The following is a 16333-nucleotide window of genomic DNA, read 5'->3' as shown; positions in this document are numbered from 1 at the left end:
TGCTGTACTTAGCTAGAAAGCACGTTACTTGTTATCCCCCCAGGCTCCAACGTGTCAGCAGTGGATTCAACAGGTCAATATGATACTTATTAGAGAGAAGAATACCTATCAGCATATGAATGCACCTAACAAATTTAGAAATATCTGGCAAGATTAGTTGGACACCCCTGAGGTGCCCCCCCCCCCCCAAACACACACACAACTTACCCTTACTAGATTGCTGCAGCTCTAACCAGAGAAATGTAGGGTGTTAAAGGGTTAGCCATGAGGTCCTAGGGCTGGTGGATTATATGGTGGGTAGTGTACTGTTCTATTGTTGGGTTGCTCGATCCAATACGAGTGCCTTCTGTCTCCAATATGTCTGGTACGGGTACTACACACTCCAAGATGTTTGGTTGTTTGTTATTTATTTTATATGCTTGTTTTTCTTTCTGTTATTTTTTCCTTTTTTCTTTTTTTTTTAATTTTTCTCGTTTCTTTCCATATTTCTTGTACTTTTATGCCTGTACAAATGTTTGTATTATTTGGTACTTTGTCTAATAAAAATTTATCTGATAAAAAAAAAGAAAAAAAGGAAGGAATATTGTACAGGCTCTATAAACAGTATTTATTCACATGGTGTAGATTGCATTTTCAATATAAATACCAGAAAGCAGCCTTTTAGAACAAAAAGCACATTAAAGCATTTAAATTTCATAGAAAAAATGGAAGGTATACTTTACAGACTTCAAAGACATTATTTAAGTTTTGGTGTAAGTGCTGTATTTCACAGAATAAAAGGAAAAGCGCTGCACAAACTGCATAAACAGTATTTAAACACTTGGCATAGGCCCTTTTTTTTTAAAGGGCGAACAGCATGCCGTTTTATAGCCTACAAATTACAGTTGTGACCAAAATTATTCAACCCCCACTGAAATTGAGTGTTTTGGCCAGTTTGACATTGCTTTTGATCATTCAGTCATCTTGCTTACATTTACATTAAAGAGGCACTTGTAGGTCAGACAAATATAACATAACAGTTATAATGAAATAACCACAAATGTCTTTTCTGTGCTCACAGCATTATCAGTTTTATTCAACCCCCAAGTGACATTCAATCTTAGTACTTAGTACAGCATCCTTTTACAGTTATAACAGCTTTTAAACGTGAAGCATAGCTTGACACAAGTGTCTTGCAGCGATCTACGGGTATCTTCGCCCATTCTTCATGGGCAAAGGCCTCCAGTTCAGTCACATTCTTAGGCTTGCGCACTGCAACTGCTTTCTTTAAGTCCCACCAGAGGTTCTCAATCGGATTTAAGTCTGGTGACTGCGATGGCCACTCCAAAATGTTCCAGCCTTTCCTCTGCAACCATGCTCTAGTGGACTTGGAGGTATGCTTGGGATCATTGTCCTGTTGAAAGGTCCAACGTCTCCCAAGCCTCAGGTGTGTGACGGACTGCATCACGTTTCCATCCAATATCTCCTGGTACTGAAGAGAATTCATGGTACCTTGCACACGCTGAAGCTTCCCTGTACCTGCAGAAGCAAAACAGCCCCAAAGCATGATTGACCCTCCACCATGCTTCACAGTAGGCAAGGTGTTCTTTTCATCATAGGCCTTGTTCTTCCTCCTCCAAACATAGCGTTGATCCATGGGCCCAAACAGTTCTAATTTTGTTTCATCAGTCCACAGAACACTATCCCACAACTTTTGTGGTTTGTCCACATGGCTTTTGGCATACTGCAGTCGACTCTTCTTATTCTTTGGAGACAGCAAGGGGGTACGCCTGGGAGTTCTGGCACGGAGGCCTTCATTACGCAGTGTGCGTCTTATTGTCTGGGCTGAAACTTCTGTACCCACATCTGACAAATCTTTTCTCAGTTCCTCAGCAGTCACACGGGGACTTCTCTCCACTCTACGCTTCAGGTAGCGCACAGCAGTCGAAGTCAGCATCTTCTTTCTGCCACGACCAGGTAGCGTTTCAACAGTGCCCTTTGCCTTGAATTTGCGAATGATGCTTCCTAAGGTGTCTCTTGGTATGTTTAACATCTTTGCAATCTTCTTATAGCCATTGCCCTTCCTGTGAAGAGAAATCACCTCTTCTCTTGTCTTCCTGGACCATTCTCTTGCCTTCACCATGTTTGTAACCACACCAGTAAATGTCTAGAAGGAGCTGAGTATCACAGTCATTTTAAAGCTGCCTAATTGGTGCTTATTATGCTTGATTGCTGCTCGGTGACATCCACAGGTGTTTTCAATACCTGATGGAAAGCACCTGTATGAACCTCTGTTCTTCAGAGTGGTAGTCTTTAAGGGGTTGAATAATTGTGGCAATGAAGAAACCACATAAGAACCATTTACTACTGTATTACATAAACAATTGATGTCATTTTAGTTGCATTTGGGTAGTTACAACGTCCTTGTAGGATTTGATTCTGAATACAATTCCAAATGTACACTATAGTCCCTAAACCCCTTTACAGCATTGGGGGTTGAATAATTTTGGTCACAACTGTAACATTATAATGTATATAGTATTTCCTAAAAAAGGAAGAAATACCAGACAGGACCCATAAACAGTATATAGTGAATATATGGTGCTTCTCAACCCAAAAATGCACATGAAAGTATACCTATTTCACAGAAAAAGGAAGGAATACTGTACAGACACCATAAACAGTATTTAGACACTTAAGGTTATGTATAAAAAAACTTGTTTTGTGAATGTCCCAGCATTCGCCCAAAAGTAATGAATAATGCCCATAATGTTTGTAATATGTTTGAAATGTCAGGTTGTTTACCTGCCTTTTGCAGGGTGCATGTAATATTTACTCCTAAGAGGAAAAAGCCATAAGAACATTCAACCAGAAGAGTTAAAGGACATACAACCAATACAGAAAATAGCCCAACACTATAGGCTAAAAGCATTTGACCAAAATATTAAATAATTTCTATGCTCACTACCAACTGTTTATTGAATCAGCTACTGTAGAAAATGAACTATTATACAGATGTAGTGATGTGATAATTTCTTTGCCCATTTTCCAGTGTATACTTCTATCATGCAGTGTTTGTTTTGCCCTTTTCCAATATGTCTGCTATGTTCTCTGGGCACTGAGGTTGAGGTAATCAGAGAGAGCACTTGTGAAAAAAAGAAGGAAGTGTGGATTTCCTGAGAGAGAGAGCTCAGACTGTAAGTGTTGCAGCCTCCCCTCACTGAGACATGCAGAAAAGACTGTTAATTCTTTAATGTTCCTGTTTGGAAGATACTTTATGTTGCATGGTTCACTGAATGTTATTTCTTCAATACATGGACTTTCATATACAATGCTGTGTGGATTACTGTCTGTGGTTGATACGTTTCTCAGTTGGGCTTTCACTTGTTATGCACAAGCCCCAATTGAGTGGAGGCACTAGCGCTTGTTAGAGATCTTGTCCTGATCACACAGATTATAAGGACTCTGCTCCTAAATACTATACAGGTGACGCCATCATAGAGGTCTGAAGAAAGAGAATATTGAGCATGCTCCGAAATGCATTACCACCCCCTTCACCTGCTACATCTGACTCTGCTCTCCAAGCTTCATTTTTGATGCACAGGCACATCCTGGACTCTACTTCCTGATCCTATAGACATAGTTTGCTGCTGGAGGCCTGGATGTCCCACCTGGATCTAATTACCACACAATGAGTCTTTTTAACCGTTTATCTTGTAAGTGCAATTTATCCATTGTTTATTAATTAAATTGTCAATACTGCACTTAGAGGTGCCGTCCTCTCTTTATCTTGTTACTGCATTAGAGCCTTGCTTCCAGTCTAAGAGCTGCCTCAGTGTTACTGCTCCCATCCATCCATCCCTGATATCCATCTGGCACCTTTATCTTACAGCTACAGAGGTTGGGCTCCAACAAGCGCGCCCTATATAATATACATTTTTGTGACGCCATCATACCCCAGTAGCCGCAAAGGGTGAAAAAATAGCGCTACACAGAATTAATACAGTGTTGCAGGGACATACAGTAACTTCACATTTTTTCCTGGACTGAAACTCTTCACAGATGAGCAACAAATAACCTAAGGTAAACAACGGAGTTCCGTCTCTACAGCATTGTATCAGTTCTATATAGGTAGTAGTTCACTCTCTACAGTAGCTTATTCATTACACTGCTGGTGGTGAGCACAGGAATCTCCATATACTACACAGTGCAGAGGTGTCCCTCATATTATTTTCTCTTCTGGTTTAATGTTTTCAGTGTATAATGTTAGGCTATTTTGGTTGAATATTCTTAAGACTCTTTTCTCTTAGGATAGAATGTTAGGGAATGTTACATTCTTACATTCACCCTGTGAAAGAGAACAAGTAGAAGCGGATATTTCAAACATATTAGAGACATTATTATTATTATTCATGACTCTTGCATGAATGCTGAAACATTCGCTTGCAAAGGAAATGTTTTTAATAAATAGAATCCTTTGTGTAAGCTGCATTTTTAAACAGACACACAAAAATGCACAATAAACTGTAAAAAATAAAGAAAAAAAATACTGTTTAAAATCTAAAAAAAGTATTGAAACACTTAGAAGAGGCCTCATTTGGAACATGAGGGACAACAATCAGCTTTTAATTAAAAAAATCAACAATAGATTGGTTTCACAGAGTAAGCCAGTGCAATGTTCGCTAACTCAATTCATGCAGTATGTAAGCACTCTTACTAGACCAAAGTTTAATAAGGACCAGGCAGGTTTTATTAATTAAAGAAAGCACAATTAGAGTGCACTATTATTTATTTATTTATTTATTTATTTATCGTGTTTATATAGCGCCAAAGGGTTTGCTCAGCGCTGTACAATGGGGGGGGACAATACATGAAACAGAACAGTAACATCAAACAGTACACAAGGGGTTAGAGGGCCCTACTCTTTCGAGCTTACAATCTAGGAGGGAGGGGGTAGAGGCACCATTATCTAGGGGTAGAGGCACCTATTATCTGTCTATTACAGACAGATAATAGCCAGAAACCCAAAAGTCCATGGGTCCTCCTTTGAAAAGGTTGCCTGAATCTGCCCTGGTTCCCAGGTAATAAAACATCAAATGGTTGTTACACCGCTTGTGACTACTACCAGCAGCCAGGCCTGTCTGTGGCAGTTTGAAAAATGACTTAAAGCAGAACTAAACCCAATGATTTAACTGTTTCCCAAAACAGTTATATTCATGCATGCGGTAAACGATAACTCTCACAGTTGCTTCTGCTCTCAACCAAACTATCAAGCCATCAAATGGCTGGTGTCATGACCAGGGGCGGACTGACCATTTGAAAACTCGGGCACTGCCCGAGGGCCCGGGGTCAGTGGGGGCCCCATGAGATGCCCCTGGTACCTTTTTCATGGGCTTTTTTGAGTTTTGGCAAAGACACAGGGACCCCATGATCCCCTATTGCCCAGAGGCCCCATGAGTTGTCAGTCTGCCCCTGGTCATGACTGATCACATGTGCAGCAGTATGGCAACTGCAGGTTCAAACACAGGCTAAAATGGAATCTTCTTTAGCTGTAAAGCATAGGAGGATTTAGTTCTTTAAAAGTAACGTTAAAGCAGCTACAGCCACCTTTGGCATTCTTTCAGAGACCTGTGGATTAGAGGTACATTAGCCATGAAAGGTGATCCTGACACACACTAGTAAGGCGGTCAAGAGGTTCTTCTGTTCAGTGCCTCTTCCATGTGGCACATTTCTGATCCCTCTGTGCTGGCAATGTGAGATCTGCAATTTTCTGTTTGTATCAGGCATCCAAAATAATGGTAGGCAGGCAGCGTGTGTTGCCATCGCATTTCAGACAGTGGCAGCACTCCCTCTGGCTTACGCAATGCATTCTGGAAGAAAGGGTACCTAACTGGGAAATGCTACACCACCTGGTTCAGGACATGTACCAGGCTAGACAGAGGCTAGTGTGTGAACTTTCCTTGCCGGAAGGTAGACAGCAGGTTGGTGCAATTTTCATACATAACCTTGCTGAGAACAAGATGGAATGGGATCAGCCACCTTTTGGTCTGCCTCAGAAGAGATGATAGAATCTCTGATCCAGAGAGGTTCCTGTTCTCCAGGCATGCCAGCTTCAAAACAGCATGGACTTGGACCATTGCATAACATTTTAGTCACTTGGGGAGGACTGGTAGTTCTCATATTCTCACCAGATGAGGTAATTGAAGAAGTGTGCGGAGAGGTAACTCAAAGGTAGTTCTAAAAAGGGGGAAAAGATAAAAGCAATGTAGCTGTACACTGCACAGGTTAGCATCATGGTATAACAGCAACTATCTCTCCCTACAAACAACACTCTGTCAGCTGTTCCGATCCACACACAGTGATGAAAGGCTGCTGAGAACACTGACATTTATAGAGATGGGTTGGGCACATAAGAAAACCCTCAGTATTGGTCTTTCTAAGCCAGCTGGCCATAGTTCAGTGGCCCAGAAATTGCTTGATTGGTAATTGGATGCCATATTAGTGAAATGCCACATTACTTTGCCATTTTTGTGAACTGTAAATGACTTGAGTTTGGGTCGAATTTATGGTCAACCTGAATCCAAATCTGTTCCCTAGTAAACACTACCTTAATAGGCTTCTAAACAATACAATATAATTTTTTGTGACAGAACAAATTAAACAGTTTTCAATAGTATTTGTACAATTGCAATATAAATTGCACACTATTGATACAATTGCTTACATTTTTTTCCAAACTTTGTCCACTGAACTATTGAACTAAGGTTCTGTTAATACCTATGGACTTCTGGATGGATTCGGGCACATGTGCCTATTAATTACCTACACTGTAGGTCCTCAACATGCATTCAATACACAAAAAATTTAATGAACCGTATCACTATATGCACTTGTGTTTTCTGATGTATTTGTTGTGGTTCAATGAGGATACAATACATTGTTTACTGCATGGATATGTATTACAAGGCCCATTACAAATGGGTGGGAGCACCCACAAAACACACACAGCACATAGATGCATATATATTTGTATTACTTGGTGTGAACATGCATTGTAAAGTGCATATGTGTAAATGGTTTATAAGACTGACGATAGATAAGCTGACATCTTCCTGAAACTACCTGAATGTTGCACACAGCCACAGAGCACCAGGAGCTGCTAGTAATGGTGCGTATGCATAGATTACTTTAGATCCTTCACTATTCTATATATACAGTTGCAAGAAAAAGTATGTGAACCCCTTGGGATTACGTGGAGTTTTGCATGAATTGGGCATAAAATGTGCTCTGAACGTCATCTAAGTCACAATAATAGAAGAACACAGTCTGCTGAACATAATACTACACAAACATTAGATGGCGCCATGGTTTAATTGCACATAACATGTAAACATTCACAGTGCAGGGAAGAAAAAGTATGTGAGGCCCTAGCTTAATGACTTCTCCCAGAGCTAATTGGAGCCAGGAGTGAGCCAACCTTGACTCCAATCAGTGTGATGATATTGGATGTGTTGCTGACAGCTGTCCTGCCCTTAAAAAACACACACCTGTTTTGGGTTTACTGGTTTCAAGAAGCACTGTCTGATGTGAACCATGCCTCGCAGAAAAGAGCTATCAGAAGACCTACGATCAAGAATTGTTGACTTGCATGAAGCTGGAAAGGGTTACAAAAGTATCTCTAAAAGCCTTGATGTTCATGTGTCCACGGTAAGACAGACTGTCTACAAATGGAGAAAGTTTAGCACTGTTGCTATTCTCCCTAGGCATGGTCGTCCTGTAAAAATGACTGCAAGAGCACAGCGCAGAATGCTGCATGAGGTAAAGAAGAATCCCAGAGTGTCAGCTAAAGACCTACAGAAATCTCTGGCACATGCTAACATTTTTGTTGACACATCTACAATAAGGAAAACATTAAACAAGAATGGAGTACATGGGAGGACACCACGGAGAAAGCCATTGCTGTCCAAAAAGAATATTGCAGCACGTTTGAAGTTTGCAAAAGAGCACCTGGATGTTTCACAGCACTACTGGCAAAATATACTGTGGACAGATGAAACCAAGATTGAGTTGTTTGGGAAGAACACAAAACACTATGTGTGGAGAAAAAAAGGCACAGCACACCAACATCAAAACCTCATCCCCACTGTAAAACATGGCGGAGGGAGCATCATGGTTTGGGGCTGCTTTGCTGCCTCAGGGCCTGGATGGATTGTTGTCATTGATGGGAAAATGAATTCCAGAGTTTATCAAGACATTTTGCAGGAAACCGTACGACCATCTGTCCGCCAACTGAAGCTCCGCAGAGGATGGGTGATGCAACAGGACAATGACCCAAAGCATACAAGTAATTCAACAAAACAATGGCTGCAACAGCACAGAATACGCCTTCTGGAGTGGCCCAGTCAGAGTCCTGACCTCAACCCGATTGAAATGCTGTGGCATGACCTTAAGAGAGCGATTCACACCAGACATCCCAAGAATAGTGCTACACTGAAACAGTTTTGTGAAGAGGAGTGGTCCAAAATTACTCCAGATCGTTGTGCAGGTCTGATCTGTAACTACAGGAAACGTTTGGTTGAGGTTATTGCTGCCAAAGGAGGTTCAACCAGTTATTAAGTCCAAAGGTTCACATACTTTTTCCTCCCTGCACTGTGAATGTTTAGATGTTATGTGCAATTAAACCATGGCAACATCTAATGTTTGCGTAGTATTATGTTCAGCAGACTGTGTTCTTCTATTGTTGTGACTTAGATGACGTTCAGAGCACATTTTATGCCCAATTCATGCAAAACTCCACGTAATCCCAAGGGGTTCACATACTTTTTCTTGCAACTGTACGCAGTGGTTTATGATTCAAATACTCACCTCAGACCATGGTTTTGACAATTCATGAGTCATGGGTGATGTCCCCATGCTTCACTGTTGCATGTCTAGAGATCTGATGCTCAAAATCCAATGAAAATGCACTGTGACACAGTGCAGAGGTGTATTTTCACAAGATTTTGAGCAACCAGGCATCCAGCATACAGTGATGAAGAACAATTACATCTCACACACAAGGTAATTCTTTTTCCTTAAAATTCTGTATTATTTATTTTTATAACATTTTATGCAAATGTTGCTGGGATGTCATCTAAGCCCTCTTTAAATTTTTATTAACAATAAAATAATAACATACATTTTATGTTTATTTTAATAGAAGGAAATAATATTGATACAATGTGGTTCGTTTTCTCAATTAATATATTAGTTTAGGTTTTTTTTACATATACCAGAGCTAATGGAAGCAGAAAGATTAATTTGCTCATCACTCAGATGTCTTTTTGAGGTTAAGCACTAAACAAATGAAACATTCCATTGGCTCCCAGCAGGTAACTGATAAAAATGTTTGTTTAAGGATAAATCCTAGCATAAAGTGTCACTTATCATCTGGTTTATGATAATACTATCACCTTCAAACATAGCTTGTGCTTGGAATATTTCCCTCCCTACAGGCACGATCCCCAGTGCAGCACATTCCAGATTGTCTAGGAGAGATAGGCAGCATATAAGTGAGATAGGCCAAATGCTAATAGTCATTACCAGAGTAATTTACTACAACACTTGTTTAATGAGAAGCTGCCCTTTTCTAGCTCTCTTTTGTCATATTGAATCTCTCTTATGATAAAATCAACATAAAACTTGTTAAAAATAAATTGTTTTATATAATTGTTATGTGCAATATTGCAAGCTGAAAAAGTTGTTTATATGCAACAGGCATGCATTTAAAAGGGTATTCCAAAATGAAAAGCGTACTTTTACTTGAGACCGGTAGTAATAAAATGGCGAACTTACCTTAGCTAAATGTACACCCCTAAGAACACTAGTACTACCTGGAGTCCTACAGTGTCCCCCCACTTTGGGTGGCTTGTTGAGCATCAAGGCCAATGGTGGTCAATTTTCTTGACATTAGGGGCCTCAAGTGCAGCCCCCAACATCACCAAAAGGCCACACATAAAATTCAGGGAATATTCAATAACAGAGACAGCAGAAACACAACAGGATATAGTCAAAGATTATAGGCATGGTACAAGAGATGGTCAGAGACCGCAGACATGATACAAGAGATGGAGACTGCAGACGTGCTGCTGTAAACTGTCAGAAACTGTGAACATGCTATAGTTGTTGGAGACTGGGGACATGCTTACATGTGGCTGCTACAAATCACTACTAAAATAGGGCAATAGGGAAACACAGATTAGTGTCTGCAGAGACCCCGAGGACCACAGAAAAAGTGCCAAAGAGCTGCATGTGGACCCCAGGCTGCAGATGGGCACCATGGTTTTATGCACTGGTCTCTATAGAAACTTAATCATAGCCTGACAATCTACCATATCTGCATACTGTTAAGTTTTCATGCCACTTCTGACACTGTTTTGTTTTTGCAGTGATGCTCTTACAGCTAGTTGATCATCGCTGATTATCACAGATGCCAATGTAAAATATTAGTTATGGTAGAATAAGATATGAATATTGCTATTAGAATGTATACTTTCTTTCTTATGACTTATTATTACCACATCAGTTTCCTGTCATTCTTTTGACTGTTAAAATATACAAAACTAATAATAAAGAAGTTAAAAAAAGTTATTTCTGTTATTTGGCAGGTTAAAATGTAACCTCATGCAGCTTTAAAAAAAATGTTCATTGTTTATTTAATCATGCAAGCATTAAATATATTGTACATAGAACTAGTGTACAAAAAGTACCCGAATCTGTCTTGATACTAACCTCCTGTATCCTCTGCACAGCAGCATTAAGATTAGAAGAGGGCAGGTCAATAATCTGAGCCAGTCAGTCCTTATTGGTTTGCATAATACTGTCAAATAAAGCAGATGGGTGACATGTTTTTATTTTACCACTTGCCCTCCAGAAGATTTACCCCCCCTTCATGACCAGGCCATTTTTTGCTATACAGCGCTGTATTATTTTGACTGACAATTGTGCAGTCATGTAACACTGTACACAAATTAAATTTATATAATTTTTTTCAAACTAATAGAGCTTTCTTTTAGTGGTATTTTTTTTGCGCTGTAAATGAAAAGAGGCCAAAAAAAAAAAATCCCCAATGTTGCGTTCAGCGGGCGGTACCACATGCTCATTGTGACCTATTCTGAATGCATGAGTTTGCAGTGCGGGGGTAAAGCAAAGTCTCCTCACCACCTGTCAAATGCTCTTTGAAGAGCGATCTGAACAGTCTTCAGACAGCAAGCTGGACCAATGTAAGCATGTATGTGCCATACCTATGAGATCCCCATGGAAGCTGGAAATCACTGTAGTAGGCACTGCTACTACAGTGATTGCCACTAGCACACAGGTCTCATGCCAAGCAGTTGCCCTGTTGCTTATTGAACACAAGAGTTTGCTCATGGGCATGGGCCATTCAGAGAGCACTTTGCAATTTCTCAATTAATTCAAAGCCTTCCCTGATTGAAGGAGGTGGACATCACCATCCTGTCTCTTCACCTCGACTAATCAGAGAATGCTTTGCATTCATTCAAAAAATGCCCATGCCAAGAAAATGACCTCCTGTGCTCTCAAGGCAGCAGGGCAGCCAATCGGCACAATACCTGGAAGCTAGTGGAGATTGCCGTAGTAGCGGTGCCTATTATAGTGATTTTCAGCTTCCACGGGGACGTGCTAACTTACATTGCTTTAAGCTGTAAATATTCCCAGGCCTAAACTTGAGATAAAGATTTATATTATTACAAATGCCCATTTCTAACTGGTTCTCATTAAGTTAAATAAAGAGACCTTTCCATGTTTTAATTATTAAATTGGCAGTCAATTAAATGACTTTTCTTGTAGCTTGGAACAGCTCTTTAACATATTATGCATAAGTGTGCTGCATTGCTGGAAGTAAGAAGATGTTTTCCAAAGCATATTTGTAAATATAACAAATTGCTTTGGATGCTATATTTATGTCCTGAGATGTATTCCCCCTTGTCTTTAGCCCCTGGCTATAAGTTTGGTTTTCTGCTTGCTGTATAAAGATAACTGCAGACGCAGCTCTCAGAATGCAATATATATGAGATAATCAGCGATACAGCATTCAAGCAGCTAGACTATGAGGGAGCATCTCCCTTATATTATCATTAGGGCATTTCATGTGTGACAGCTCCAGAAATGTTATAACTTACTAGTGTTGAGGTTTCAATATGGTTATTTAGAGATATTTATGCAGTAATTTATGTTTTTGTGACTTTGGCATATTTGTAATTATAACTAAATGCGTCATTTGCTATATTTACTGTATGTCCTGAGACACGTCCACTGTTCATTTAGTTTTGCTGCTTATGTAATGGTAATACAAAGTAAGAAACAATTTCAAGAAAAATATATTACAAGGCCATTAAGTAGTGGATGTGTATGGATTATTTTTGGAGAACAAGGATATCGATTAGTGCCACAGTGTGCTTGTGTTTCAGACACTAAGATTTGAAATGGTGCAGGAGAAACAGTTCCAAACAGGTGAAATAGCTGAGAATTCAGTCTGTGCACTGACACTTTCTGTAGAATTCTAGAATTTTGGTTTTTGATGTGGAACTTAAAGCCAAAGAAGCAGACAGCACATCATTTAATAAAATTTTAAACTAGGATTTGTGGGTGGGGACAGAATTAGAAAATGTAGGCATGACAGAGAAGCAATTAAATGGTAGTTTTCACAGTAACTGGGGAATCTGAGGACAAAGAAAAAATTAAAGGAGAAGAACTGGCTTTTGAAAACAATAATTATACATGCTCAGCTCAATGCTTTAGCATATGTTTAATGCTGCAGCTGTTGACCCTGACTATAGCACCAAGAACTGAGTGATCACATGACCCTTGATAGCTCAGTTTGCTCCAAGTGGAGAGCTGTGATTGTCAGTCACCACTCTCCACTCTTCTTCTCCAGCATTCACTCGAGTTCCAGGCTGGGGAGGAGACAGGCACAGCTGTATAGATAAATATATATACATAAATATGCATGTCTGTATATATACAGTACATAAAAATGTATGACTCTGCCTCTGTAGACCAACTCCCAGAGGTTACTGATATAACATAATTATCCTATGTTAAAACAAATGCAACACATTGAGAATGGTTCAGTTCAACATGTTTTGCAGTTAAGCTTCTTTAGGAACCCAGAGGTATTTTCCATTTAAACATATAATGCACATGGCTGGTACTTCAATGCACACCCTAAAAGATTCATCCCCTTACACAGGAAAGGGACTGCATGTTGGGGGTGGAAACAAGAGAGGAAGTAGGTGGAAAAAGAGAAAAAAAAGATGGGGACTTGTATCTCCAAACAGAAGAGTCGATATTTGCAATGTCAAGGATAACAGACACAGGGTAATTTTATGTGTTAGACATTCCCAGTCTCAATGGTATACTGTCCAGGTTTTCTATGCTTGAACTGCTCCATGATATATCCACTATAGCATATTCATCTCTCACCGAAGGATAGGTTCGTTCCCACAAAGATTATAGGGGATCTGAGCAAAAAGACTGTTTTTTCTGAAGGATATTGCAGAAGAGCTGGAGAAACAAGCAGTTGTCCATGTTACTCAGAACCAAAGGTATCAGGATATACTGCACAAGATTTTTGGTAAGGACAAAAAATTGGAGAGTGGAGGCCAGTGATCAACTTCACAGTTCTCAACAAACATAGTTGTTCAAAACTTCAATAATCCCATGAGATTGGATGCTATCTATTCATTTAAAAGATATGTACTTGCATGTTATTATTTGAGAAATACACCAGAAATACCTTTGGTTCACAGGGAGAAATGTCTGTTAGAAGATATGTATATTCTTATGTTTATTCTTCAGCCTCTTTACCTCCCCATGTACAGTTCCAGAGCTCCATTCAGCAGTTGTCTTATTAACCAGACAAGAAGGTATAAGAATACACAATTTCTTGGACAATGTCTTATCAGGGAAAGAGTACTCAGGATACTGAAGAATTTGAGCTGGATTATCATTCACAGCAAGAGTCAACTGGAGCCAGTGCAGGACTTTGCGTACTTAGGTTCATGTGTAAGGGATTTCCGGCAAGACGAATCGCAATTAGAAATGCGCATAGGAACTCCCGGAGAAGAGTCATCGGTTGTGCGCATGCGCGATCGCACACACGCACGTGCACATGCACGGCAAAGATTGGCGCCAGGTGGGCTATTTAAAGAGTGCCTCTGCCCATGTTGGGTGCTGACTGGTCTTCAGCTCCCCCGTGTCCTGCTTGTTCCCGTGTGATTCCTTTGTTGCTGACCCGGCTTGTTTCTGACTCTCATTGCTCTCCTGATTGATACTGGTTCCTGACTTCGGCTCTGCTCCTGACCTTGGCTTTCCTTCTGATTCTGTACCTTGCTGTCCGCCTGTTGATGACCCTGGCTATTCCTATGACACTGCTCCTGTCTCTTACCCTCACTACCTGCCTTGCTCTGGTGCACGCCTGGCAATCTACAAGACTTGCTCTGCTTGTTACTACCGTGCCTGAATCAGAAGATCATCAGTCCTCCAAGGTCCTTATCTGCAAGAGCTGCAAACAACAACTACTGGCGCTCTTGTCCCCCTGGTCCCTAGACTCCCTCTGTTCCAACTCCAGTGGGGTCAGGGCTAGTGACACAAGTGAGGCCAACCTTGTCATTTCAGTCTCCCATCAGGTACGTGACATCATGCTTACTAGATGAGAAAATACCTGTAGTCTAGGACAAAATAGTCATAGTACTGCCTTCATTTGTCAGTGGACATCGGTGTCTCTTTGTTAACCCCTTCGTGCCGGCGCCTCCCAGCCCTTTAAGGGTTTCAGAAGCCAGGAGGCGGGGCAGGGTTTAGGGTCATGTGACCGCCGTGAGACGCCATCACGGCGGTCACATGATCAGGAAAGAGGAGATCGGGACCTTTCTAGGAGTAACGGACATGTGTGCTGGGAGCGTGCAGGGCACACGCTCTCAGCACATATGTTCTTTTTTAATAGAATGCAAATGTGCGGCCGCTCGTTATCTAGGCCCAGACGCCGGGAGGCTGCACATTTGCGCTTGGCCGGTGTGAAGAGGTGAAAGAACTGTGATTATACATAAAAAGAAATACAATCTGTGCCAGGTCAAGAGAACAAATCTGCTGCACTCAGGCCCACCAGTTAGAACATCCTCTCAACCAATACCAGTCTGGCTGGGTGTGGATTACATGTGGACATCCTTCTGGCATATGGATGCCAGGACTTCAACACCTTATTTATTTATTATTATTTATTACAGGTACTTATATAGCGCCATCAATTTATGCAGTGCTTTACATATACTGTATATGGTACATTCACATCAGTCCCTAACCCTCAAGGAGTGTACAATCTAAGGTCCCTAACTAGGGTTGCCACCTCATCCCTTTAAAACTGAACACATATTATTTACACAGGTTGTGTGGCTAATTAAGGTGGTAATTAAACTCACTGAGTGCCTTATGTGCAATAAATTAGCCTCAAAACCTGTGTATTTAATATGTGTTTGGTTTTAAAGGGATGAGGTGGCAACCCTATCCCTAACTCACATTCATACACATACTAGGGCCAATTTTAGACAGGAGCCAATTAACCTACCAGCATGTCTTTGGAGTGTGGGAGGAAACCAGAGTACCCAGCGGAAACCCATGCAGGCACAGGGAGAACATGCAAACTCCAGGCAGGTGGTGCCGTGGTTGGGATTTGAACCAACAACTCTAGTACTGCCAGATAGGAGTGCTAACCATGTGGTCTCCTATGTTCTGGAATTACAGGCAGCACACTCTGGGGTTGATTTACTAAAACTGCAGAGTACAAAATCTGGTGCAGCTGTGCATGGTAGCCAATCAGCTTTTAACACTTTTAACGCATTTCTAAGCTTGTTCAATTAAGCTTTGAAATAAAAACCTGGAAGATGGCTGGTTTCAATGCAGAGCTGCACCAGATTTTACACTCTAGTTTTAGTAAATTAACTGTTGAGAATGTTTGCTCTACAATTGGAGAAGCAAGCAGTTCATTTACATATATTAGACCCCAGACTTTTTAAAGCACGTTTTGCTCGCGCAAATGCATGTCCACTTCAATGGGCTGGCCTATGTGCGCTTGTCACCCAAAAGATGTTCCAGCTCCTTTTTGGCCAACAAGCTTAGTGTGATTTTTAACAGAGCCTTTTCCTGCAATTGCTGTTCAACAATCCTGGCAGAATCACACCGCATTTGGGGTGCCATTAAAGAATAATAAGACCCACATATGTGTTGCATGTTGTGCTGTGATTTCATATTACCTTATGTGAACAGTGCCTTAATGTTACTTGTCTAATACGTACAGAAACAT

This window comes from Staurois parvus, unplaced genomic scaffold (genome assembly GCF_062004578.1).
Source record: "Staurois parvus isolate SC_StPar_1 unplaced genomic scaffold, SC_StPar_1.0 ptg000011l, whole genome shotgun sequence".
In the NCBI taxonomy this organism is placed as follows: domain Eukaryota; kingdom Metazoa; phylum Chordata; class Amphibia; order Anura; family Ranidae; genus Staurois; species Staurois parvus.
The sequence above is the reverse complement of the archived record's forward strand: the minus strand, read 5'-3'. Positions refer to the sequence as shown.